We start from the raw sequence: 25,104 nt of genomic DNA, 5'->3' as shown, positions 1-25,104 counted from the left end.
AGGAATCAACGAGTGGAGGTGCTCTGCTGGACCTGATATTACTAACGAGGGTGAATTGGCTGAGAATATACAGGCTGTGAATAAACTTGGCTGTGATGACCCTAAAATAATAGATTTTAAAATGCTGAGGAGAGAACAATTTTAAAAGAGTCACAGCCTTGGGCTTCAGAAAAGCAAACCTGGGCCTTTTCAGAGTCCTCCTTGGAGGAATCCCACGGGATAGGATCCTGAAGAGTTGATTTGTCCAGGAGAGCGGCTTCATATTCAACAATTACCTTCTCCAATCTCAGACATGGTCCATCCTGACAAGCAAGAAGTCAAGAAAAGCTGGAAGAGGCTTTCATAGATGAATATGGAGCTCCTGCATAAACTCAAACAAGAAAAAAAAAGAAACATGGAGGAGGTGGAAATGGGGAGAGGAGACTCGGGAGACATATAGAAGCACTTGTCCAAGCATTTAAAGATGAGGTAAGCTAAAATCCATTGCAGGGTTGAATTCAGTGAGGGTTATGAAGTAAAAGGAAGACAAAGGCAATGAGTACCTGCTGCTAAATGAGGCAAGGGCCCTCATGATGAAGGACATAGAGAAGGCCAACACATTCTATGCCTTTTTCACCTCTCCACTGGTAACATCTGCTGTGAGGTCTGGTCTCTGAGTCCTTAAGAACCATGGGCAAGCCTGGAGCAAGTCATACTTTCATGAAGAAAGACCAAGTTAGGGAACATCTGTATATGCTGGGCAGACACAAGTCGCTCAGAACTGATGAGATACGTCTACAAGTACTGAGGGACATGCATAATATACAATTAGTATAGAACAAACTATATTAACAAAGAAAAAACTATTTTACTGTGAGGATGAGGGAGCCCTAGCACAGACTGACCAGGGAGGGTGTGGAATCTCCTTCCTTGGAGGTCTTCAAGACCTACCTGGACATATTCCTGTGTAACCTGGTCTAGGTGGACCTGCTTCTGCAGTGGGGTTGGACTAGATGACCTCTAAATGACCCTTCCAACCCCTACCATTCTATGATTCTATGATCTCGGAGATCCACACTAGATCTGATGATGTTTAACATTTTCATTAGTGATCTGGTTGATAGGACAGAGAGTAACTCCCTACACCAGTACAGGCTCTGGGCCAACCAATTGGAAATCCCCTTTGCAGAAAAAGATCCTTGGGTCCCGCTGAACACTCAACTGAGCAAGAACCAGCAACATGTCATTGTGTCAAAGAAGGCTAATGTTTTCCTGAGCTGCATTGGGAGGAGCTAGGGGTTAAAAGAGGATGATCCTTACACTTTCTCAACTTGAGTGAAGCTATTGTTACTGTGTCCAGTTCTGGGCTTTTCAGTACTGAAGAGATGTAGACATACTAGAGTCTAGTGAAGGACTGAGATAATTCATGGGCTGAAGCATTCTTTACATTAAGAGAGTATGAGAGAGCAGGGGCTGTTCAACCTGGAGAAGAGAAAGCTCGGGTGGATCTTTTCCTTGTAACCTGACAGGGAAAAAATAAAGAGGACAGAACCTTACACTTCTTGGTGGTTCCCAGTGACAGCACAAAAGCCAATGGGCACAAGCTGAGATGCAGAAAACTCTGTTTTAACAAAAACTTTGTTTTGTGTTTTTTTTTTTTTTTCTGATGGTTTTGAGTTTTTTGGGGGTTTTTTTTGGTTGGTTTCTTTTTTGGTTTTTTATAGTGAGGATAGTCAAAGACTGACACAGGTTGCCCCAAGAGATTGCAGAGTTTCCATTATTTAATGTGGCTGTTTGACCCTGGCTGGATGTCAGGTGTCTGTCACACCACTCTATCACCCTCTCCTTAGCAAGTCAGGGAGGGGATAAAATGAGAGTCTCATGAGTTGAGATAAAAGCAGTTTAATAAGGAAATAGAAAAGTCATGTGTGTGAGAAGCAAATCATAGCAAATAAAGCAGTTACTATCTACTTCCCATCAGCAGTGATGTCCAGTCACTTCCCGAGAAGCAGGGCCTTGATACATATAACAGTTGCTTTGGAAGGCCAAAATGAATCATGCCCCCCTTCCTGCTCCTCTCCCCAAGTTTACATTACTGAACTGATGTCATATGGTATGGAATATCTCCTTGGTCAGCCTGGGTCAGCTGTCCTGGCCATGACACCTCCCAGGATCCTGCCCACCCACAGTTACTGGTGAAGGTGGGGGAAGGAATGCTGCAGGGAGAGCCTTGATGCTGCATGAGAAGTAGCCAAAACGTTGATGTGCTATCAATACATATTTTTAGCTACCAACGGAAAGCACAGCACTACAAGGGCTGCTGTGGAAAATCACCACCACCCCAGACTCAATACATTTAGTCAAACCTGACTTAAGATGGCCCTGAGCAACCTGTCTCCAAGTATGAGTGGTATCAGACGATGTCCAGAGCTCCTGACCAGCTTCAGCCAGTTTATAGTTCTATGATACAGAAATGTTATGGAGGCATGTGTCAATAAGGCAGTTGGAAAGACTCAAGCACTTTAATATGTTACATTTGCTAGTATTCAGGAGTGTTTCTTTGGAGGAACATATTCTCATAAATATGCAAGCTGTTATGTGAACATAGAATGATGTTGCAGTTTTACAGATTATGAGAATTCCCTGCTGGCAAGTATGAAGAACAGAAATCCTGCTAATCAAAACATTTCAAACAAAAGACCTTCTAAAAGAGTATAACTGTTCATTTACCTTAGTTTACTTATTATGGTGAGGAATTGGATTTGTAATTGATGGATAGATATCTCTCTTTTGATAAATTATACTCTTAGGACTAAGAGTGTGGTCTGTTATTTTACTTTTTTGTTTGTTTAGATTTTTAGGGTTTTTTTATTTTCTTTTAGTTTTATTACAGTTATGCATAACATTTCACAAACAATATGAATACTGAGTCATCCTCCTGAGATAGTCAAGAGTTTAAGCAATCGTTCAATATGTGAAGACACTATATCATATGAGATAGAAAAGGATTGAAAAGATATCATATTACTTATAAAATATTGATAAAAGTAAGAGGTTAAGTAGTCTGTAAGAGAAATAATGAGTAACGGCTACTCAGTTAGTACTCTGCAAAGAAACAACAGAAGGATATTCAGATAGAAATGTGACAGAGTGACCAAGATAAGGATAGATTGATTTATATCCCATGAACTGCAACCATCATGGTTTTGCCTTATTACTATAACTCTTCAGAAAGGAGTCTGTGGCAATATGTGCAGAAAATGGCCAGAAACAACCTAGAGAGACAGTACGCTGTTTATTACCACTCCATACTGTAAGTCTTGTTTCCTTCTGTCCTTTTGAACAACCTCTTTTATAACAACTTACTTTCACTCTTTATTTAAAAAGTATTACTATATCTAAACTGTAAATATAAAAAAACATCTTGGAAAAAACAGATGTTTTCAATGTGACATTTTGTTGCATATTTAATCTTAGTATTTTAATTTTATATGTCTAAAAATTGTCTTGTATATTTACCTTTCCAACTGATAATTCACTGTAGAAAATTTTCTGGTTATTTCAGAAAAATTGTATACCACCTTGAATGAAAGCTATGTCTAAGGGAATCATATCTCCTTAGTCTATAAAAAGGTGTTTATTTCTTCTATGTGGATTTGCAAAGTTCTTAACACGTGGTTTTATGCCTATTTTGCTTCAACATTTCCATAGTGGTTTATTTGACAATATCTTTTAAAGACACATGTAAGTGCCTGCTTGGTGATCCACTCCACAGCCTCTATGGAACAGTAGAGGTAGTTATGTAACCTTCAAACTGAAGCTGAAAATGCTCTGCAAATGCTAGAACCATGTGGGCAAAAGTCAAAGAGCCAACAAGATAGAACACTTTTTCCATTGTACAAGAACATAAAATAGAAAAAGACATGATCATCACCCCAGGACAGCTGTCGCTGTAGCATAAGTACATTCTCAGGAACTCAACCTGAGAAAGTGTGTATAGCTGTTTTGTAACCTAGGGTTTTTCAGTAAGATATTTCAGAGATGAAGGATTCTACAGAGTGGATCAGAGCCATATCTTGTCCTTGGAAAGGAGTGACTTATCCTTCTTCGTTGCAAAAAGAATCAGTTTACAAAATCATTGTTATCTTTTCCTTTAACAGAGGTGTCACATAAAATATATGAAGAAAGCACTATGTGACTAGGAAGTGAGCATCACACTTCTGAACTACTATTCTGTGACAGTTATTAAAAGATCCTTTCTTGTTCTAAAGACCACTTTTTTTTGAATTGTATGACTTGATGTTCAACACTTTAAATTTCACCTTTTTAACTTGAAAAAAAGTGAAAATAATACAGAACAGAGTTCTTCTGAAGTCTGAGAACTACAAATGAGCTTGTTTTTCTCTAAAAACAGTGGTGAGAGTGCTGTGAAGGAAAAGACAAAAAATAAATCTATAGAATTGAAGGCTGTATTCAAAGGAGACAGGCTCTGCTTTTCTATATTAACCAATGTTTCATAACATAACGGATGGTTGTGACTTCAATAGAACTATATTTGGAAAGCTACTTTACGGTGTGTTATGTGGCTATTCCTCACTGTTGTTTAAAGGTAGTCTCATTTTCAGAAAATAAAGATTAAGTACAGGATAAACTAATGTTCCTTGGAAAAGAAACATATTGTTGCAGCTCAGAGCTAGTGGATATTGGGAATATATATAGTATTTCAAATTGAAAGACAAATATTTTGAAGATATTTCTCTTCAGTATTTTATTAATTACTATTGACTTAAAAGACTTCAAACAACTCAAGAACATATTCTTATAATCATTGATGAACACATTTGATCTATTATCAGATATTTACTGTCGCATTGGGAACAACACGTTCCTGTTCGACACTATAATTCCATCTAAAGTTTCTTGAGTGTAGAAAAATCCCTTTGAATTTTTCAATTGTGATGCAGTTTAAGAGACTCAACTCTTTTATGAACAATTTGTGGGCAATAGGATGTTAGAGTTTTCATTCAATCTCTTTTTTTTTTTCTTTTTTTCTTTTGCTTGGTTTATTTTGTTCCAAGTTTCTGTTATTGTCATGATTTGACAAGATAGCCTTTTCTGGTAAGGGGGAAGGGTCTTTAAAGATGGCTCCTGTAAGTACTTGCTCTCCCCAGCTCAGAGCCAGACCTACTTATGGGACTGAGCCAATTAGACACCTCCACGATCACTTTTTAAAAAGAAACTGGAAGAGGAGGTTTCTTTCTCCATCTTCCTCCATCTTTTTTTCCCTCTTCTACCCCTTTTTTTTCCTTCTGGCTGGTGGTGGTGCAAGGAGTAGGAACAGTGAGAGAAACAACCATGCAGACCCCAAGGTCAGTGATGAAAGAGAGGAGGAGGTGTGCTGGAGCAGAGACTGCCCTGCATTGTATGGAGAGAACTGGTGAAGCTGAGATTTATTTTCCTTTCTTCAAAGACTCCTCATTGGTGGTAGAGACTCATTTTGATAATGAGCCCGTATCAGGGGCAGAGACTCATTTTGCTAAAGCTGGCCCCAGACCAGGGGCAGTGATTCACTTCATTAAAGGCCCTGAGCGAGGGACAATGACTACGGCCAGAAGAGGCCATGTCCCGAAAGACGGACCCTTTATCACTATGGCTGGAGGAGGCCGTGTCCCGAGGAAGAGACCCAATATCCACAGCTGAAACTCTGGGGAGGAACCCATGACAAAGCACCTCGTTAAACTTATGCCCAGAAGTGGCCTTATCCCGAGAGAGGGACCCTGTAACTGCAGAAACTGCAACTGTGGCAAAGAATCCACGCTTGAGATATTCACCAAGGACTGTGTCCGTGTGAGGGACCCTGTATTGGCAGCTGTTGGGAACAACCCACACCAGAGAAGTTTGTTAAGGACTGTGTCCCAGGGGAGGAACCCCGTGTTGGAGCAGGGGAAGAATGCCAGGAGTCGTCCTCATCTGAGAAGACAGAAGCGGCAGAGCCCATCTGTGAGAGACTGACCACATCCCCCACTCCCTGCCCCCCCGAGCCGTTGTCGGGGGGAGGAGGTAGAGATATCGGGAGCAGTGAGCTGGGCCTGGGAAGAAAGAAGGGATGGGGGAGGGAGATCTTAAAGTGCTGGTTGTAATTTTCTCATAGTCCTACTCCCTTTTTGCTTTTATTCCATTCTGTTTCTTGTAGAATAAACTTTCCTACTTTCCTCTCTAAGTCGAGTACTGGAGTCTGTTTTTCCCAGAACCATAATTGGCAGTGAGCCCTCCCTTCCCTTGTCTCAATCTACAACAATCTTGCTTATCTTTTTCCTCCAATTTCTCTGGGGCCTCCACCATCCTAATGAGGGTGAGGGTGAATGGAGGCACCAAGTGAGAGACTGCAGTGGTGCTGCTGTGCTAACTGGGCTAAACCATGATATGTCTCTCATGGCATAAAGGATTACAATTTTTTGCATCGCTCTGCCACTCATTTGTCACTTTCTTCATTACTAATAGCATTCATCTAAGCCCAAGAGTATGCAAGACTTTCCTGAATCTTGTAGCCATGAAAACATTAGTTGTTCAGAGGACTTAGGTGTAATGCTTTTATTGCCTTTGTTTCCTCACTGGGTTAATAATTTTCTACTACTTTACTCTAACACTACAATTTATATAATTTCCCTGCAATATCAACTTGATAAACTCCTAGGCTAAATCTTCCTTACACATCTTTTGATAAGATCTGAATTTGCACAGATAGGAACATAAAGGAGGCCTTAACCCAAGGTAGAACTCAAACTTTAGCTTTAAGAATAGGGCTGCTTCCAAATAAACTGCCTTGATCACTGTTTAATGAGTGTTTGCACCACTGAGTTACATAAGTGAAAACAAGCGCCCCACTTTGGGTTTTTAATTATGCAAGTATCCTTTCTGATGCTGTAAAAATGATGTAATTTCATGATTTATGTCTTCTTTGTTTAATTTTCATTAGAATATAATTTAAAATCATAATACTTTTGGGTATTGTTTTGTTTTTTTCACTGCATTGGCTTACAAATCATGTCAAAGGCGATTTGAATTATTTTCTACATGCAATTGATGGAGTTCTACACATTTTTAATAATAGGATCAACTAAAGGAGAAAGCTTTGTAATAACTATTTCTGAGTAATTGTTACACAAGGTCTGAAAGCAACTACAGAACACATAGCATTCATGACAGCTATTTCTGCTCTGGTTCCTATGAAAAAGTCACCATAGTTAAATCCTGCATAAAATGAAGTTTTTAGCTAATGAGCATCTGAGAACTTTGTTTTTTCAATTAGTATTTTTATCCACTGGTCAGCACCTATGTATGAGTCCCTACAGGTATTTTGTAAAATCTTTCAGTAAAATAAATGACTCACGTGATTTCACATGAACTAGCAATTCCCTTGAACTGTTTATGTATCTCAAGCAGTTTTAATAATCTGTCTTGGGAAAACCCTAATTGGTTTTGAATGTATCAGAATGAAGTTAACATTTTTGTTTCCATCTAATGTGCATTGAATTAAACATCCTTTTATTATAATCTGCATAGCTAGGAGAAAGTAGAAGTGCCTGCTTTCATATTTGTGCTTCCTGAAAGAAGTCAGCGGATTATAATCTATGTAGTGTTTTGAAGCCCTGTTTAGTCTGTTTTTGCCTTGCCTTCCCTTCTTTTCCAACCTCTTTCTGTTACAGACACAAAACCATTGTTTAATAGAAAATGTATAATCATTGTTCTACCTATGAACAAACTCTTCTCTCTAAAGCAGCTTTTGCTTTATCTATTAATATGTCTTTACCTCAATCAATATATTTTCACACTTTCACTCTTCCAACTCTTTCCTTCATCACACCATGGGTGGTAGGTGGTGAGCATGTATCTGTGTTGTGCTTAATTGCCTACTGGAGTTAAAACCACAACACTGAGCCAGGCCAGTCTTCTCTCTTCCTTGCCCAGTTTCCTACCTGTGGAAATGGGGAGCTCTTGTGCCAATTGTGTAAAAAAATGAAAGTTCACTGTCCTAAAATTCAGTGTCATAGCTTTCCTCATCACCTAGCCCATCTCTATCAAAATTGTGAATCACATCGAGGCTGACATCAGTGTTGACATCCCTAATTAGTTCTTCAGTGTTTGTGAGTGACAGGTCCTATGATGCTTCTCTTCTGATCAGATTGTCTATCACGTTATGAAATTCCTTAATATTAATCCTTAATGTTCTCCAAGAGTCTCCTACACTGCCTACAGCTTGTGCTGTTGCTTTTCCAGCAATGTCAGAGTGACAGAAGTTCTCCAGCAGGATTAGTCTACTAGTGTAATGGTTCCCATAGTTGAACAAAGAATGCCTTTCAACAGGCTTGATTGGGTGGCCTGTAGCAAAAACTGCCTCTCTTTCCTTTCATATTTGTTCTGAACAGTTTGTAGCCATTGATTGCAGAACACTGTCCGAACATTGTTTTCTGTGAAGAATCTTTCTGTTCCTAAAATATATAACCTTAAATTGATTTAAGCCATTGTTTTGCTTCAAAAGCACAAATTATATCTTACCTTGCACATAAAAAAATATCTTTCAAGGAAAGGTAAAAAGCAATCCCCCAAAATTTTAAATTCCAGTCATAATATTTATTTTAAAATCTCTGCCTTAGGGAAACTAAAAAGTTTAACAGATTAGGCTATCAGGTTATGAGCTATTCTCTATTTTGCCAGATTTAAGCTTTTGAGTATACAGGGTGTTGGGAAACAGTAAGTCACAGAAAAGGCCAGTTTTTCTTTATATTATCATAGAAGGAATGATTATTTTCATTCAAGATAAAAAATGAATACTGAAAGATGAATAATTGTCAGTATTTCTTCACACATTGAGAGATGACAATTATAACAAGTTTTCAAGGTCACTATAGTTTATATTCCACATATACTTTTATTTTCTACCTCTGCCTTATAATTTTTAACCTAATAACCTTATTCTCCAGGAAAATAAAAAAAAGGAGGAAAAAAGAACATCATCAATATCATTACTGATAAATCTTCATGTGGTCAACCATGTCTATCAAAAAATGAGGAAGAAATGCTTTAAAATATTTACATAAAAGATCTTTTAGAAACAATCTGTATTGGGTTTGTATGGCAAGGTTTTTTTAGCAGGGAGGCTAGAAGGGGTGGCTTCTGTGAAAAACTGCTAGAAGCTTCTCCTATATCTGATAGATCCAATGGCAGCAGGCTCCAAGATGAACTCAACAAAACAGTGGTAGCCCCTCTTTTGTTACAGTTTAAACCCAGATGGCAACAATCAAACCACTAATTAACCCTACCCCAGCCAAACACAGGGTGTCTGTGAACTGCATCCCATGGAAAGAAGCCAAATTGGAGTAGTTCATAAAGAATTGTAGCCTGTAGAAAGGACATATGTTGGATAAACTTATTTATGGAGGACCATCTCATATAAATAGGACCCCATGCTGAATCATGGGAAGTGTGTGAGGAGGAAGGAACAGCAGAGAAAAGCTGTGATGGACTGACTGCAACTCCCATTCCTCAACCCTTTGCATCACACAGGAGAAGGGACAGAAAGTAAGGAGTGAAAGTTGAGACCAGGAAAATGTGAAGGATAAGGACAAGTTTTTTTAATATTTGGTTTTATTTTCCTTTATTCTACTCTGATTTTAACTGGCAGTGAATTAAGTTAATTTCCCCAAGTCAAGCCCGCTTCGCTCATGACAGCCACCAGTGAGTGATCTGCCTGGGCTTATCTCTATCCACAAGCCTTTCACCATATTTTTCTCCTTCTGTCCAGCTGAGGAGGTGAGTGATAGAGGCTTGATGGGCATCAAAAAATCTATCCAGGACTAACCCAGCACAAAATCATATTGCAGCATGTCTTTTTCACTATACAACACTACAAAAAGAAATCTATTCATCCAGTTATCTGCTTGTTTGCAAGGTACGTGCTCAAGTATATCATAGATTTTTTTTGAGTCAGAGATCATCAGCAGCCATGTTCAGCAGTCAAATGCATAGAAATTCTAAAAGAAAGTCACAGTTCCAACTCCATATATTAGATCTGGATTCTCATTTTACATATAGAGAAGAAAATAGGAAATTACACACAAGATTAGTACTACAGATTTTTATTATATTTTAAGTTATTCTAAAACAGACTGCCTGTCTTCGCATATATCATACAACATTTATTTTTCATTCATCTAAAAGAGCTTGCTCAATACTGAAGATATAACCTTAAAACTGAATGTCGAAGTCCTACCTTTCAAAATTTATGTTATTTAAATAATACCATCTGAACAAAGGTCTGAAGTTTAATAAAAAACACTGAGTACTGTAGTGAGTTCTCTCAAATACTACCTAAACTTTCAAAAAAATGATGAATTTTAACACTAATGCTCTAGTTTTCTAGATAATCTTGTAGCACTGTCATAAATAAATCTCCTTCCTTGCAGGTCTTCTAGACTCTTCTGGACACGTTCCTACGTGACCTGTCCTAGGTGGAGCTGCTTCTGCGTGGGGTTGCACTAGATGATCTCTAAAGGTCCCTTCCAACCCTACCATTCTATGATTCTATGATAAATAGAAATTTATTGAGAGAAAAATAATATACATTTGTAATGGAAATAATTTTGTTTATGATACGATTGATGTATATAAATATTATTTTTCCACAGTAAGTAATTATAACAAGAATAAGCAGAGAAAGATCCTCAAATGAGGTTATTGAGTACTGTTTATAAAAGTATGTGTTTCAGGTCAGAAGGAAGACACAGTACATAATGCAAGGAGTCTAACAAGGGACAGAGGGTGACAATCAGTAACAGGAGAGCCAACACCCTTCTAGCTCATTGATGCCTTTAGCAAGAGAGAGATTTTATTTGTCTAATTAAGTTCTTCTCCAATATTGCTGTAGACAATAAGTATTCAATCTGATGTGAATATCCATCTCTTGACTTTTTTATTGTTACAATAATTGTAGTGAGTACAATTACCTTAAGTACTCCACCTATGCTCTACTTCCTGTAGCTCAGAAGTCAATATGTGTTCAGTTGATCTTTGAGTGTTGCCACATGCCTCCGAACTAGAGGTGCACAGGTGATGAATAGCAATCAGCTATCAAATAAGAATATGCAACCAAAACTCTGTACTGACTCATAGAGGAGTCTGAAAAATGTTCAGCTAAGGTAAATTTGGAGTCAGTGTCATATTGTCCTAAGGTCTATGAATCTGCATATTAGTGTACATAAATGAGTACTTTTTTTTTTCCTTTATTTTGCTGGGATTTTCACTTGCAAAGTCTAGTTGCTTTTAAACAAGACACACCAAGGAACAGGGCAAATGTGTTGAGTGTATTTTTCCTTTCATTAAATCTTAGCTTTTTAATCTATTTTTATACTTACATTCCTACAGGAAGGAAAAAGAGGAAAATGTACTTTGTTCTATAGTGTAAGTGCCTTTAAAAAAAAATATTACGAGGGGTTTCAAAGGAAGAGAGTTTATTACAGAACCACAGAATGGTAGAGATTGGAAGGGACTTCTAAAGATCATCTAGTCCAACACTGCTGATAAAGCAAGTCACAAGTCCAGGTGGGTTTTGAAAACCTCTAGAGAAGGAGGCTCCACATCCTCCCTGTGCAGCCTGTGCCAGGGTTCCCTCACTTCCACAGGAAAGAAGTTTTCCCGTGATCAAGTGAAACTTCCTGTGTTCCAACTTGTATTTCTTAGTGCTTGTCTTGTCACAGGTGCAACACAATACAGACTGACCTCACTCTCTCAACAGCTGCTGTTTAGATATTTCTAAGCATTGATAAGGTCCCCTTTCAGTCTCCTCTCCTCCAGGTTAAACATACTCAAGTCTCTCAGCATTTCCTATTAAGTGACGATCCAGTCCTCTAATCATCTCTATAGCCCTCTGCTGGACTTTCTGGAAGTTCTCTATCTGTCTTGAACTGGAGAGCCCACAGCTAGACACGGTACTCCAGATGTTTGTAACCTTACCAGTTCAGAATAGAGAGAGAGGAGACCTTCCCTTGACCTGCTGGCTACACACTTCTTAATGCAACCCAAAATGCCATTGGCCTTCTTAGTCATGAGGGCACAATGCTGGTTCATGTTTAGTTTGCTGTCCACCAGAACTCATACAACTGATGTCCAGATGGTCAACTGTCAGTCTACGCTGGTGAACATGGTTGTTCCTCCTCGGGTGCAGGACTCTGTACTTGCCCTTGTTCAGCCTCATGAGATTCCTCTCTATCCAACTTTGAAGCCAATGAAAATCTCACTGAACAGTACCACAGCCTTATGATGAAACAATCAGTCCTCCTAGTTTGGTGCCATCAGTGAACCTTCTGAGGGTACACTCTGTCCCTTCATCCAGGTCATTGATGAAAATGTTGAATAAGACTGGCCCAAGAATCAATCCCATTGGTCACAGGCTTCACACTTGATTCTGTCCCATCAATCACCACAACCTGGTCTCTGTACTTTAGCCAGTTCTCACAGAATCACAGAATCTTAAAGCTTGGAAGGGACAACGAAAGATCATCTAGTCCAATCCCCCTGACAGAGCAGGACCATGTCAAGTAGGTCACACAGGAACTCATCCAGATGAGTTTTGAATGTCCTCAGAGGAGCTTCAACAACCCATCTGGGCAGAAAGTTCCAGTGCCCCATTACCCTCACAGTGAAGAAGCTTTCCTTACGTTTCTTTGGAACCTTTTATATTCCAGCTTGTACCTGTTGCCCCTTGTCCTACCATTGGACATCACGGAGAATAGACTGGCTCCATCATTCTGAGATCACCCTTCATCTGTGAACATAAATGAGATCACCCCTCAGCCTCCTCTTCTCCAAGCTGAAGAGCCACAGCTCATCAGCCTTTCATCATAAGGGTGATGTTCCTCTCTCTTGAGCCAGTTCTGCCCTTATAGAAGACTATCAGGTTGGTCAAACAAGATTTCCCCTTGGGGAATCCATGTTGACTCCCCCAATAATCATCTTTTCCTTCATGTATTTAGTGATGACAGTCAGGATGAGTTGTTCCATCCCCTTTCCAGAGATGGAGGTGAGGTTGGCCAGCTTCCTGTGTCAGTAGTTTTGCCTTCTCTGTGTCTTCCATCATCAGGGCACCCTCCTTATTCAGCAGCAGGCTTGCATTCTCCCTAGTCTTTATTTTGCTCTGGATGTACTTGAAGAAACCACTCTTTTTGTCTTTTACATCCCTTGTCAGATTTCATTCCAAGAGGTCTTTAGTCTTTCTTGTTACATGCTTTTATACTCTGACAACATTCTTATACCCTTCCTAAATTTCCAGGTCCTTTGTCCCTTTTCCCTTCCATTTGAGTTGTTCTGGAAGCAATTTGTTCACCCATGCAGACCTCTTACCTACTTTATCTGATTTTTTACTAATAGGAATACAGCAAACTTAAGTTTGGAGGAAATTGCACTTCAAGATTACCAGCTCTTTTGAGCACCTCTGACTTGCATAAGTTTAACTTCTCATGCTTTGATCAAGGGAGAAAAGGGAGAACTCTGCAGCTCCCTGAAGAGTGAGACATAAGGACCTACTTGAATATCTGTTTGATAAGATATTCTGTATTTCCACAGAGAGTTATCTCCCTCCCTACTCCTACGTCATTCTCTTGCATATAGTCTAATATACAATGTTAGAGTAGTATGAGGCCTCAAAGGCACTGGTAAAGAGTAGATAACTATATTGTTGTCTGTGAACTTACAGGAGCAGAGAACTAACAATAGTTATCTTATTATTACTTTTTCCTACATTTTGCTTCATATTTCTGATGCATATTGACATGTCTCTTCCCCTCCTTAAAGCTAAACTTTTAAGAAAAGCTATGTCCCGGCTTCCTATTCCCCAGGTGAAATCTTCTGACTGAGTTCTTTTCGTAGCAGAACGTACCTTCATGCATTCACTTTGCTTCAGTTTTTAATCATTGAGGTTTTCATTATGACAATATGTTGCATTATTGGCTTCTTTTAAAAGAAAGAACATTCCATCTTTATATCACCTGTCAATAGAGGATAGTATTTAAAAGTGGAACTCAATTTTCCCAAATCATATTATGCTTCTTGAATCTGATTTGCAAGTATAGAATGAAGTAGGGATGCATGAGAGGAATCTGAAGTGATTATTTTCTGAATTTATGTGTGATGCTCTGGCAAAAGAAAAAAGGACAGGAGAAAAAAAACTTGTTATTTCAACTGAACACAAAGCTGGTAAACAATAACTATGAAAGCAGCTTTTACACATCTCACAGTGATAATCGCAATAGAGTTTTTCCTTAGAAAATATAAAAAGATTGAAGGGGCTAGATAAGGAAAATGAAAGAGACAAAAGTAACTAAGAAAAGGGAGAAAATGTTACACAAACAAAGGTTACATTTTAGAGGTACTGGATCATCAGCATACACCTGTTTCACTCCCATCTGACTTGACATCTTTTAAAAGGCAGAGGGAAATAGATAGCTTATATTTAGGTGGAAAAGGTGGTAGTTACTGATCTCTCTGCATCATTATTTTAAAAGGCTTAAATGAGATACAGACAGGAAAAGGGCAAAAAAAAATAGAATTGAACTTCCAAACTTGGCCATTGTCTTTTTTTTTCCCTCTCTGCCTAGTCTATTAATAAATTATTTCCTATTTCCTTTCTGTTTCATAACTAATTCCGCATCTCTTCTGTGCTAGTACATGTTACACTAATAAGATAGTTTCTAATAGCCTTTGACATATTTCCACTTCAATTTATAAAAGAAAAATGTTCCAGCATGCACATCATTGAAAATTAATTTCAATTAAATGCTCTTAAGCTCACTATTTGAAGATGTAAATACTCCTAATGTAAATTTTTATCTATGTGACTTTTAGTTTAAGCAGCAGCTTGAGCTGGTTGTAGGAAAGCAATTGCATGTCTATATGTATATGTGTGCTGTCGATTATTTTGAGCAAACAAGAAAGCTTATAAATGAAATGGAAGACAGAAGATGTTGCTTTTTTTTTCTTCTGGAATTGACATTAAACTAGACTTGATTAGTGATCTGAACAACAAATATTGGACTTGAAGGAAAAAAAAAATATCAAAAGGGAAGGAATGAAGTTTCAAATGAGAAGGATTGTTACAGCTCAATCACCCCCCATTCCCTCAGTTATCCCATTAACAACACTGATATAGTTAGAGATTAGGAAAAAAATGGAAGTGAGAAAAAAAACATATATGCATGCATTTGTATCTATGTATCTATCTATGTGTGGACACATTTAAATCTTATTGGATAAAGTAATATGTCAGTAAGCTGAAACTAAGCCTGTCTGTATCAGTGACCTGTCAGAGACATTGGTAGAACCCCTGAGAGCACAAGCTGACAGAGGTCTCAAAGTTCAGGAGCATGATGGTATTAGGAGCCCCAGGGCCAGTCACACAAATGCCCATTTGATGACATACAGCTGTGTAGCAGCCTAATGAAGTTCCATATAAATTATAACACAGGTGGAGCTGTTTTTAAAGTATGTACAAGATAACAAAAAGCACAGCTAGGTACACTGGCTTCACTGCTTCAGAACTCAATATGAAAAACTGAAAGCTTTGCTGACTTGTATAGTATTGTTTTTGACACAAATAATGTCTCTTGTTATTGTGGTAGTTATTTAGTTCTCGGTCTGCACCAGAAATCATTATAAACTATTAATTTTCTAAAGGGAAAGTTATTTTCTGCCTTTTGTTTCTACTCTTGTTTCATTCCTCAATTCCCAGATATTGACTAGGTTTAGAATAACTTAATCAGTGAAAAGCAAAAACCATTTTCTGCACGCTGATAGACATATAGGGATAAATACAGTTCACTAAGGAACATTGGTAATCAGTCCTAGTGCTAGTGTCCAAGCTAGTGTCCAAGTATAAATTTTGAATGCTGATACTAACTATGGTGTCACAGGTTTGGATAAACAGTGGTTTCCCTTAGCTCCCTCCCTCCCTGCCCATTGTCTAAAAACAATATGTGTTTGACTATCAGCAATATATAAGAAAAAGTCAAGGGGAAGTCAAGGAGAAAAATACATCAAAGACAAAGAAAAAACAAAAGTGAGTTCTCAGAAAAAAAATATACTGTTTTCTTCCAAAACAGTTTTCTCTGTAAGTTTCCTCAGTGAAGCTAAAAGTGGTAAGAAATTGATCCACCTATTCTTCCCATCACTGTACTGACTTTTCACCTCTCCTGCTTGTTGATCTTAGATATTCTATCAGCAGGTTTGGTAAACTACAAGAAAAGTTGATATGAATGCACATTTAAGAGGTGGCAGAGATAAGGTGATCATTCTTGTACACTCATCATATGGCCACACCTCAAAGCAGATGGACTCTTTGCTGGTCCTCCCTGCTCCTTCACAGGGTCCCTCACTCACCCGGCAGCACTGCATGGGCTGCTCTGATGTGCATTCACCTCAAAGGCTGCAGCTCCTCTCTACCTTTCGTGTGGGTCTGCTCTGCTGTCCTCAGGCTGTCCAGTACGTCCTGTGTCATGGCTGCCTCCTCACACAGTCTCCTGCCTGTCTGGGTTCAATTACTCCCACTGGTATGGGGTTGTCTTGTAGCTGCAGGTGACTATCAGTCCCACCACTGCCCTCCATGGCTTACAAGGGGATAGCTGCTCTCCCACCACAGGCTTCAGGGGAGGCTTCATTCCAGCACTTCCTCTCTCACTGATCGTGAGTTACACATGATTGCTTCCATGTTGTTCCACTCCTTCCATCTCCTCCTTCCACTGCAAATCTCATTTTCTTAAATATTGATGGCAGAGGCAACAGATTGGCCCAGCTGAGCCAGAGATGGATCCAACTTAGACCTGGGGGAGATTTGAGAACTCCATACAGGCACCACCACTTCAGCCCCCTCCCCATTACCAAGCAAAAAATGGATCCACCCAAGCCCAACACGTTCTACTCCTGGCTGCTGCAAATCACTTATTCAAGAAGTATCAAGAAAACCTACACAATCCACATGAACTTACATTAAACAAAATCAACACTTCCACATGCAAATAAATAAATAAATTATAAATCAATAAATAACATATTCAAGATCAACAGGAGATAGACAACCTACACAGGATTCCTACCTTGTTGCAGCACAATCCCAGCAGTTGGTTCTGCCCACTACCTCTCCCAGTTACTAGTCTTACCTTGAATTCTATCTCCAGTGCTTCAGACTCCACATATGGTACCACAAAATACTGTAATGGTTTAGACCTAGTTGGGAATCAAGAACCGCAAAAAGAAAAAATTATAATTGGCAGAAAAAAAGAAAAGCCTCATGGATTGAGATAAGGACAGTTTGACAAGACAAGTCAAGGGAAGAAGGAACAGTCATAACAACAATAACAGAATATACAAGGTGAGTGATGCATGGTATAATTCCTTACCACCCAAAACCTGACATAGTTGCTCCTGACTGAAAACTGCAGCTCCTGACGTGTTCCTCCTGGCTAGCTCCCTTCCACTAATATATTGAGCATGGTGTCAGTATGGTATCAAATACCCTTTGGTCAATCTGTTTTGTGTCAGCTGTCCTGGCTGTGCCCCTTCCTAGCTTCTAGTAGAAACTAACCATATCCTAGCCAGACATGGGGCACAACTGAAAAAAACCCAAAATACAGTAAAACATGGGATCACTGATAGCCATAGGCAAAACTAGAGTTGAGCCTGGTGAATTGATGGCTGATGGACAGCGGTTAAAAGGCCAAGTGGTAAGGCCAGAGGGAGTGTTCAAAACGTGTACATATTAACGTGTTTCTGGGACAGGGGCTGATGACCCTGTCCTGAGCCGAAATGGGGGTCTTGGGCTCAAATCTGTAGCCATGCACTGAATACAGAATTTGTACACTGAGAGAAATGCACAAATATCTAGTCATATGTAGTGTTCAGTTTAGTAGGAATTCAGTCACCTTTCCAGATAGAAAACTGTAGGAAGGTAAATTGGATTCATCTCAACTTGAGACTGCTCAGCCTGAGGTTCAGAATTTATATGTTTACAGGAAACAATCACTCTAGAGCAAAATTGATCTTTTTGCAAAATCGTGAATTGTCACATCTGTAAAATTAAGATATATTACTCATTACTAATGCAATGAATTTCTTTAAAAACTTTTTAGTTTAAAACTCTTATGTCAAATCTATGCATTTTACTTATTATAAAACAATAATACTGAGATAACAGTTCCAAAAGCTGGCATTACATGGAGGACAGCTTTAGCAGGAACTACATTATCCAGCTGTAGCATTTCTGTTAGGTGACATTTAGAAGTGCATAGAAGCTTTTGAGTCAATAGAAGTCGTGGACTTCTATATTCTGTTAATTCTATCACTTATTTACAAGTTTTTTTTAATGTTGTAGTTTTCTTTGAATTGGTATTAATTGCTATCAGTTTCAGGTGTGTTCCCTATGAACTTTATGATGAAGTGATTTGTGTATGACTAATCACAGAAACCTCATTTTGAGCATATGACACCTGACTCTTTCCTTAACAGTGCTAACAGCTAGCCATGACTCCGACCCAGATCAGGAAGCATTAACTGTCCTCAAGAGTATCAATAAAGATGTCCTATGAAATTAGTCAGATATTTTCTTATCTTTTGATATCCTTTCAATATTGAATGATTACTGCTAAGTGTTTTTCATTAAAAGAGAAGCAAAATGTACTATTTTATTTGTGCCTTGGATGCCTCTCTCTGGACCACTCATTGTATGTGCTCAGCCTTTTGTGGCTTGCTCCTTTTGTCCAGGCATTTTGGAGTTTACTCTGATTTCTCTGACCCATTTAGATTTTCTATTTCTCTGATTCCTTCTGCTATATAAGTAAATCCAATCTGCTCCTAAATCTATCAACCATAGCATCTTCTTTACTGTATTCAAATCCCCCATTAAGTGATACCTGCCATCTGTTCTTCCATAACTGAAGGAGATGTAAAGACTTTAATTGTACAAAACCTCTCAAAATCACGAACATGTGCCATTGAGGATGTATTTTATTCTGATCATTTTTCTCTTCCCTGTATTACTCTTTTCAATTATTTCTCTTTTAAAAATATTGTCAAACTTAGATGATACTGTCTTTGTAAGATAAATTATTTCTGTTGAGAATACTTCTGAAGAAAAATACTTATTTTAGGTTTTTTTCTTCTTTTGTCATAATTAATAATGCAAGAAATCTTAGTGCATTTAAGAATACAGGAGAAAATTATATTTTTAAAATATATACATCAAGGGGAGATTGATGGGTGTCATTTAGAGACCTACTTGGTGCTTTTTTATTCAGTGCAGGTAGTTTGAATATAAAGATGTTTCTGAAACATAATCTTGTTGTTGTGGACACTTCCTGACAATTCTGACATCAACGCAGCTGGATATCTGACAAGAAGAAGGATTTAGAAAAAGCTCATTTTAGGCATTGCAATGTGTTTGATTGACAATATTTCTAAGATCAATGGCAAATGAAGCATCTATGTGTTTGAAGGAGGGGTGGGTGATGTGGCAAGTTGTGTAGCTGTCTGTGATTTGCTCCTGGTGAGGAAAATTGCAAAAAGTACAGCTAGAATGAGATGCTTTAGTAAAACAAACTTTACTCAGAGAAGTAATTCCACTGAAAATAGTGCCTTTCCTCTTCATAAGTGTTTCAAAATTTAGCTGAAGATCAAAGCTGATAAGTAGGGTTTCTATGATTCAGTCTCATTGGTTTATATTAGAGACTGAAAGAGATAAGAGTAAGGCTCTGATCCTGAATAAACACACAGGACCAAATTTTCAGCAATTCTCCACTTGCACTATATTCAATAACATACTGATTACACTATGGACAATTAAACTTCCACTGGCTTTTTTTGTAGCTCATTGTAATGCTGGTTAACTTTTAGAAAGCAATTTCATACTGTAAATATTTCTTCAATTCACAGGAACGTTAAACAAAGAGATGTCATTCACACAAAATAACTAGCATCTATTGTATACAATTTGCAACTTCATTACTGGATGCTCTGCTTTCTGACATGCACTACCTGACAATACACATGTAAATTAGCATGTAAGGAGTTTCTGCTACTACATCTGTTAAAACAGATATCCCAAATATCTTCTAGTGTAATCCAGTTTCAGATTTTATTGATACATACAACTGCTCATGGAGGCTAATGTTACTTTCAGTGAACTCAGGGATAGTATTCCAGGTGATTTTTGAAGGATTGAGTTCTGATTCCTTGTTTCTCAAGGCGTGTATCCCTACCACTGCAATAATCATTTTCTAAAGACATAAAATCTCTGTGAGTGGTTGAAAAAACAGTTAAAGTATAAACTAAAAGAGAGAGAAACTACTGAAAAATATTTAAGTATCCTTAAATTTCAGTGCAAAGTAAACCTGTATCTTCAGACTGTGTTTTCGGAGAGAGAGAAAATTGTTCATTTCTTGTCAAACGTTAATATGATATAGTATCCCTGTACTACTTTCTTAAAGAAAATTATCAGTGTAATGTTTTTTAAATAAGGGATCCTAAGGAATGTTGGGTTTGTACTGTACTTTTTATTTTTCAGGTTTTCTCAATTCTATCTATAGAAGCTGAGATCAGCCAGAAAACACAGAATACATAATTCTCAAAACTTTTTATTTTATAAACAAACTAAAAATATTTTCTTATAGTTGGTTTTACATCCCAAGCTAATAACAACATTCCAGTCTAACATCTAACTAGTAAAAGTCTGCAGTCCTCAATATAACAGTTGAGGATTAACTTGATTGTATGAAACAGTATCACCAAAGCAGCTTGAAAATATGACAGTATTCAACATTTCATTAAAATAGGTTCATGAATATAGGTTATTATATAGTAGATCCATGAGGTGATACTGAAGGGAAGATGCATTTTTTGTCCTTTGTCGCAATGCTTTTAACATTTAAGCCAGGCTTTAAAAAAGCCAATAAAAGATTAATATAATTTGAGTTTAATCCAGTATAAAATCCAAATTTAAGTTCATAGATACCCCTTTAAGCAGGATAGAGAAGTGCAATTTAATCAGAATTAGACAGAAAAATGTAGAACTGTTTTACTTACTCAGGTGTGTATGTAGAGACACTGCCATTATTAATCTATATATGTTCAATAAATAACACTAACATTACTACAAAATAGCAAAACTAATTGTTTTATTTCACACACATACTCACATTCCAAATAAAAAAACCCATGACTTTGGTATTTTATGGAATATCCGTTGAAAAGATATAGGTACAGAGACTCTTCGTCTTTTACTAATTCACTGAAAATATTTTTCCCTTTTTTTGCAGAAAAGAAGTGTTAGTCAACTTGTAAACAATTACTTGTAAAGAAATATATGATGATGGCTATACTGTAATTTAAATTACAAATTCTTTGGGAATGTATTGTCACTTTCGCTTCTGTTCCATCTTACCATTTTTACACAAGAGCTGGAAGGATAAATCTTAGACACCCAAGTTCAGGGTAGTACAGTGCAGTGCAATGTAGTGCAATATAGGAAGTAATATATGACATGAATTCAATGTCTCAGATGATTATTAGCTAATGCAAAAACAGTGAAAAAATCCTTTTTTCAATAAGAAAGCCAATGATGATATTAAGCTGTCTCAGTTAGACATGTGAATATATCTCCCCTGGTTTCAAAAACTGTGCTTTTCAAAGGTTCACACGGTACTGCTACAAAGAATGTCAGAGCTGAGCATCAAAGCAGGGAAGGCAGACACCAGTCTTTGCTGCTGCCATGGAATGGAATATGAAACAGCTACTTGAGTTACTGTTTGGTTTTTTTTTACAGGCTTTACAGAGGCTGAAAGCTGAGCTGGAACGGATTCAAGTGTCCACAGGAAGTATGCAAAATGTAGCAGCTTCAAGTTCTACATTCAAAGTTAGCATAGGAATCCAAACTGCAGAATTCAAGGATTTCCTGGCCTTTCGGTACAATTAAAAGTGTTGATGGAGTTCTGAAATATACAATAAGAGTGGAAAATAATGTCTACTATAAAACCATTGTACTGATTTCTTTAAAGATAACTCTAATAGAAGATCAGTAATATGCAATGTTTCAATTCCTGCATTGCAATTGTGTAATAAGGTATATCAAATATGAATGTCATGGACTATGGTCTGTGTTTATTTAATGCTGTGCAAAAAAAGAATACAGGGCAAGAGCTCATATTTGTCTAACAATAACTCTCCTTGCAGCAACACTGATCTTGTCAGTCTCTATTGTTTTGTTTCTTTACCAAATGAGATCTGATACTCCAAAGCTCTTGTAGCCATATAGTTTATTTTCCTGACCTTCTGTCAGAGCTTGCATGAACCAGAGCAAACAACTCTGTCCAACAACCTCATCATGCTAAATGTCTGTATAAATCCATCAGCTAGCTAGAAAATCTACTCTGAAGGGCTACATAGCCTTCAATGATTTAATATATTAAAAAGAAATGTGGCAAATCATAAATCACCATCAAATAGCTTTCCCTTTGCAGAGATCCATCTTCATCGTACATGTAGGAAAGCAACCAAAATATAAGCAAGGAATAAGAAAGCATGAGATGCCATAGGTCTGCAAAAGTGAGCTGAGGATTAGACTTGTTTTTCTGCATGTGCTTTGAATAAGAACCCATCGTTAATAATGGTTCTATTTTCTGTGTGTATCTGGGCTCCTCAGCTCAAGAGGGACAGAGAACCTTTGGAGAGAGTCCAGCTCAAGGCCACCAAGATGATCAGGGAACTAGAACAGCTTTCATATGAGGAAAGGCTGCGGGAACTGGGGCTGTTTAGTCTGGAGAAGAGGAGATTGAGGGATGATCTTAATAACATTTATAAATATCTAAATGGTGGGTGTCGGGAGGTTGGGACATCCCTTTTTTCTATAGTAGCTAGAAACAGGACAAGGGGTAATGCGGTGAAGCTGGAACACAAAAAGTTCCACTTAAATATAAGAAAAAACTATTTCACTGTGAGGGTGAGGGAGCAGTGGCACAGGCTGCCCAGAGGGGTTGTGGAGTCTCCTTCCTTGGAAGTCTTCAAGACCCTCCTGGACATGTTCCTATGCAACTTGATCCAGGTGAACCTATTTCTACAGGGAGGTTGGACTAGATGATCTCTAAAGATTCCTTCCAATCCCTACATGATTGTCTTGAGAACTCAGGTGCTTATTTGCATAATTTTACTCATACAGAGTAGTCCACCCTCTCTTTTCCCATTTAGTTTTTCCCTTTTTTATAAATGGGCCATTTTTGCTTTATTCAGAGAATTGACATGTTCTGCTGAAAGATACTGTGAAGTTTAGTTCTTTATTTTTATAGTTAGTTTTACATTGGTACTCAATCACTTTAAAGAGTATCCCCATTTAATTCCCATAATATATCCATAGAATCATAGAACATTAGGGATTGGAAGGAAGTGTTAGAGAACATCGACTCCAATCCCCCTGCCAAAGCAGGACCACCTAGATCAGGGTCATCTTTTTTCATGTATAAAACAGTATTCAGTGTTTTGTATCTGAATTCTACTTGAAAAGATTATCTTAGGAAAAAAAACCCCAAACAAACAAAACATAAAACCAAACCTAACAACCAACCAACTAACCAACCAACCAAAATCACTTAAACCAAACAGCAACAAAAGAATCACTACAAAGCTTTCTCCAAACAACATCTGTTATTGTCTAAGATATGTGTAAATATGCAGCTTGTGCTTCTTGTTGCAAGGAGCAAAAGACTCTTCAGAGCATGTTGTTGTTGCGCTGTCCTCAATATGCACTTTAAAACTTATTAAAGCATCGCAGATCTTCATTACCAGTGTTCCAGTCCTCCTGATGCTTAATCACACATGTCAAACATATGCCAGACAACGCTGGATGTCAAAAAAGTCAACATTCATATTTTTTGTACTTCCTCAAATACTTCAGCTAATATATTCTCTCCATCTGTTGCAGAAAAACCAAGATAATGATAATGCAACGATGCTGAAGATGTCTGCTACACCCTTTCTATTGCTGTCTAAGGTTGAGACTTTTTAAATATTATTAGTTGTTAGGGATCAACTAAGCTCCCTGAGCAGCTTTGAAAATCTCAATCAAGACTCCTGAATTTTGCCTTTGGCCACAAGAGGAAATTTAATTTCCCATTGTGTCTTTCATGTCTTGTGTAGATACCCTGATGCATAACCATCCAACTGTATGATTCTTAGAAATTTTCCCTTCTTACTTGTCATCTGTTCTTATTCAACAACTGGGTCTTAGTTTGTGAGCAATCAGATATGTATCCTGCCATTATGCAACCTCTTTCCTTATACATAAAGACTTTCTCATTATCAGGTCTCAGACTTACTGTGTCAGTCCTCTGGCATGAGTGATCTCACTTAGAAATTCTACTCCTTAAAGAAACATGGAATACTGTGTAGGTAATGATAAGGGAATGGGGAAAATTCACTGTTAGCTGTCAAGTAGGATTTCCACCATCAGCATTAACCATATAATATAGTGGCAGTGGAGGGCAATGAATGTGGAGGGAAGTGAGAGCAATCAGCAAACTTTCATTCAGTGAGATGGAAGAGCTTGTCAAAGACACAAACAACTAATCAGTTGCCAGCACTGATTGATGTCCCAGCCTGCATTCAAATCTATCATCGTGACCAAGCAGTGCCTGTCGTTTACCCAGTGGATGGATAAACTAGAAGTAATATATCGCATCTAAGCAAATAGATCATTAATTCCTCTTAATATGTGGGGGCTAAAGTTTAAATCTTTTTCCAAATAACAATCTTTCCGTTCAGGGAGGAAAGAAAAAAAAGCAAATGTAAAAAAGAAATCTACTGTGGTTGACTAGGCAATAAAGATTTTTTTTTTTTCCCCATGAGTTACCAATTTGCTGTACTGGATTTTATTTAAGTTTATACCTCACAATTGTCACAGAATATTACATCTATCAGGAAATTTATTAACATCTTAATTAAAATGGTTAAATAAGATAAATTATATGCCAGTAGAGACAGAGGACTACTATATTGTGTTGCTTTCTTATGCTTTACACTTTTTTGTTCCCAAACTGTTCCCAA

The sequence above is a fragment of the Colius striatus genome, chromosome Z (assembly GCF_028858725.1).
Source record: "Colius striatus isolate bColStr4 chromosome Z, bColStr4.1.hap1, whole genome shotgun sequence".
NCBI lineage: Eukaryota > Metazoa > Chordata > Aves > Coliiformes > Coliidae > Colius > Colius striatus.
This window is presented reverse-complemented; position numbering follows the sequence as displayed.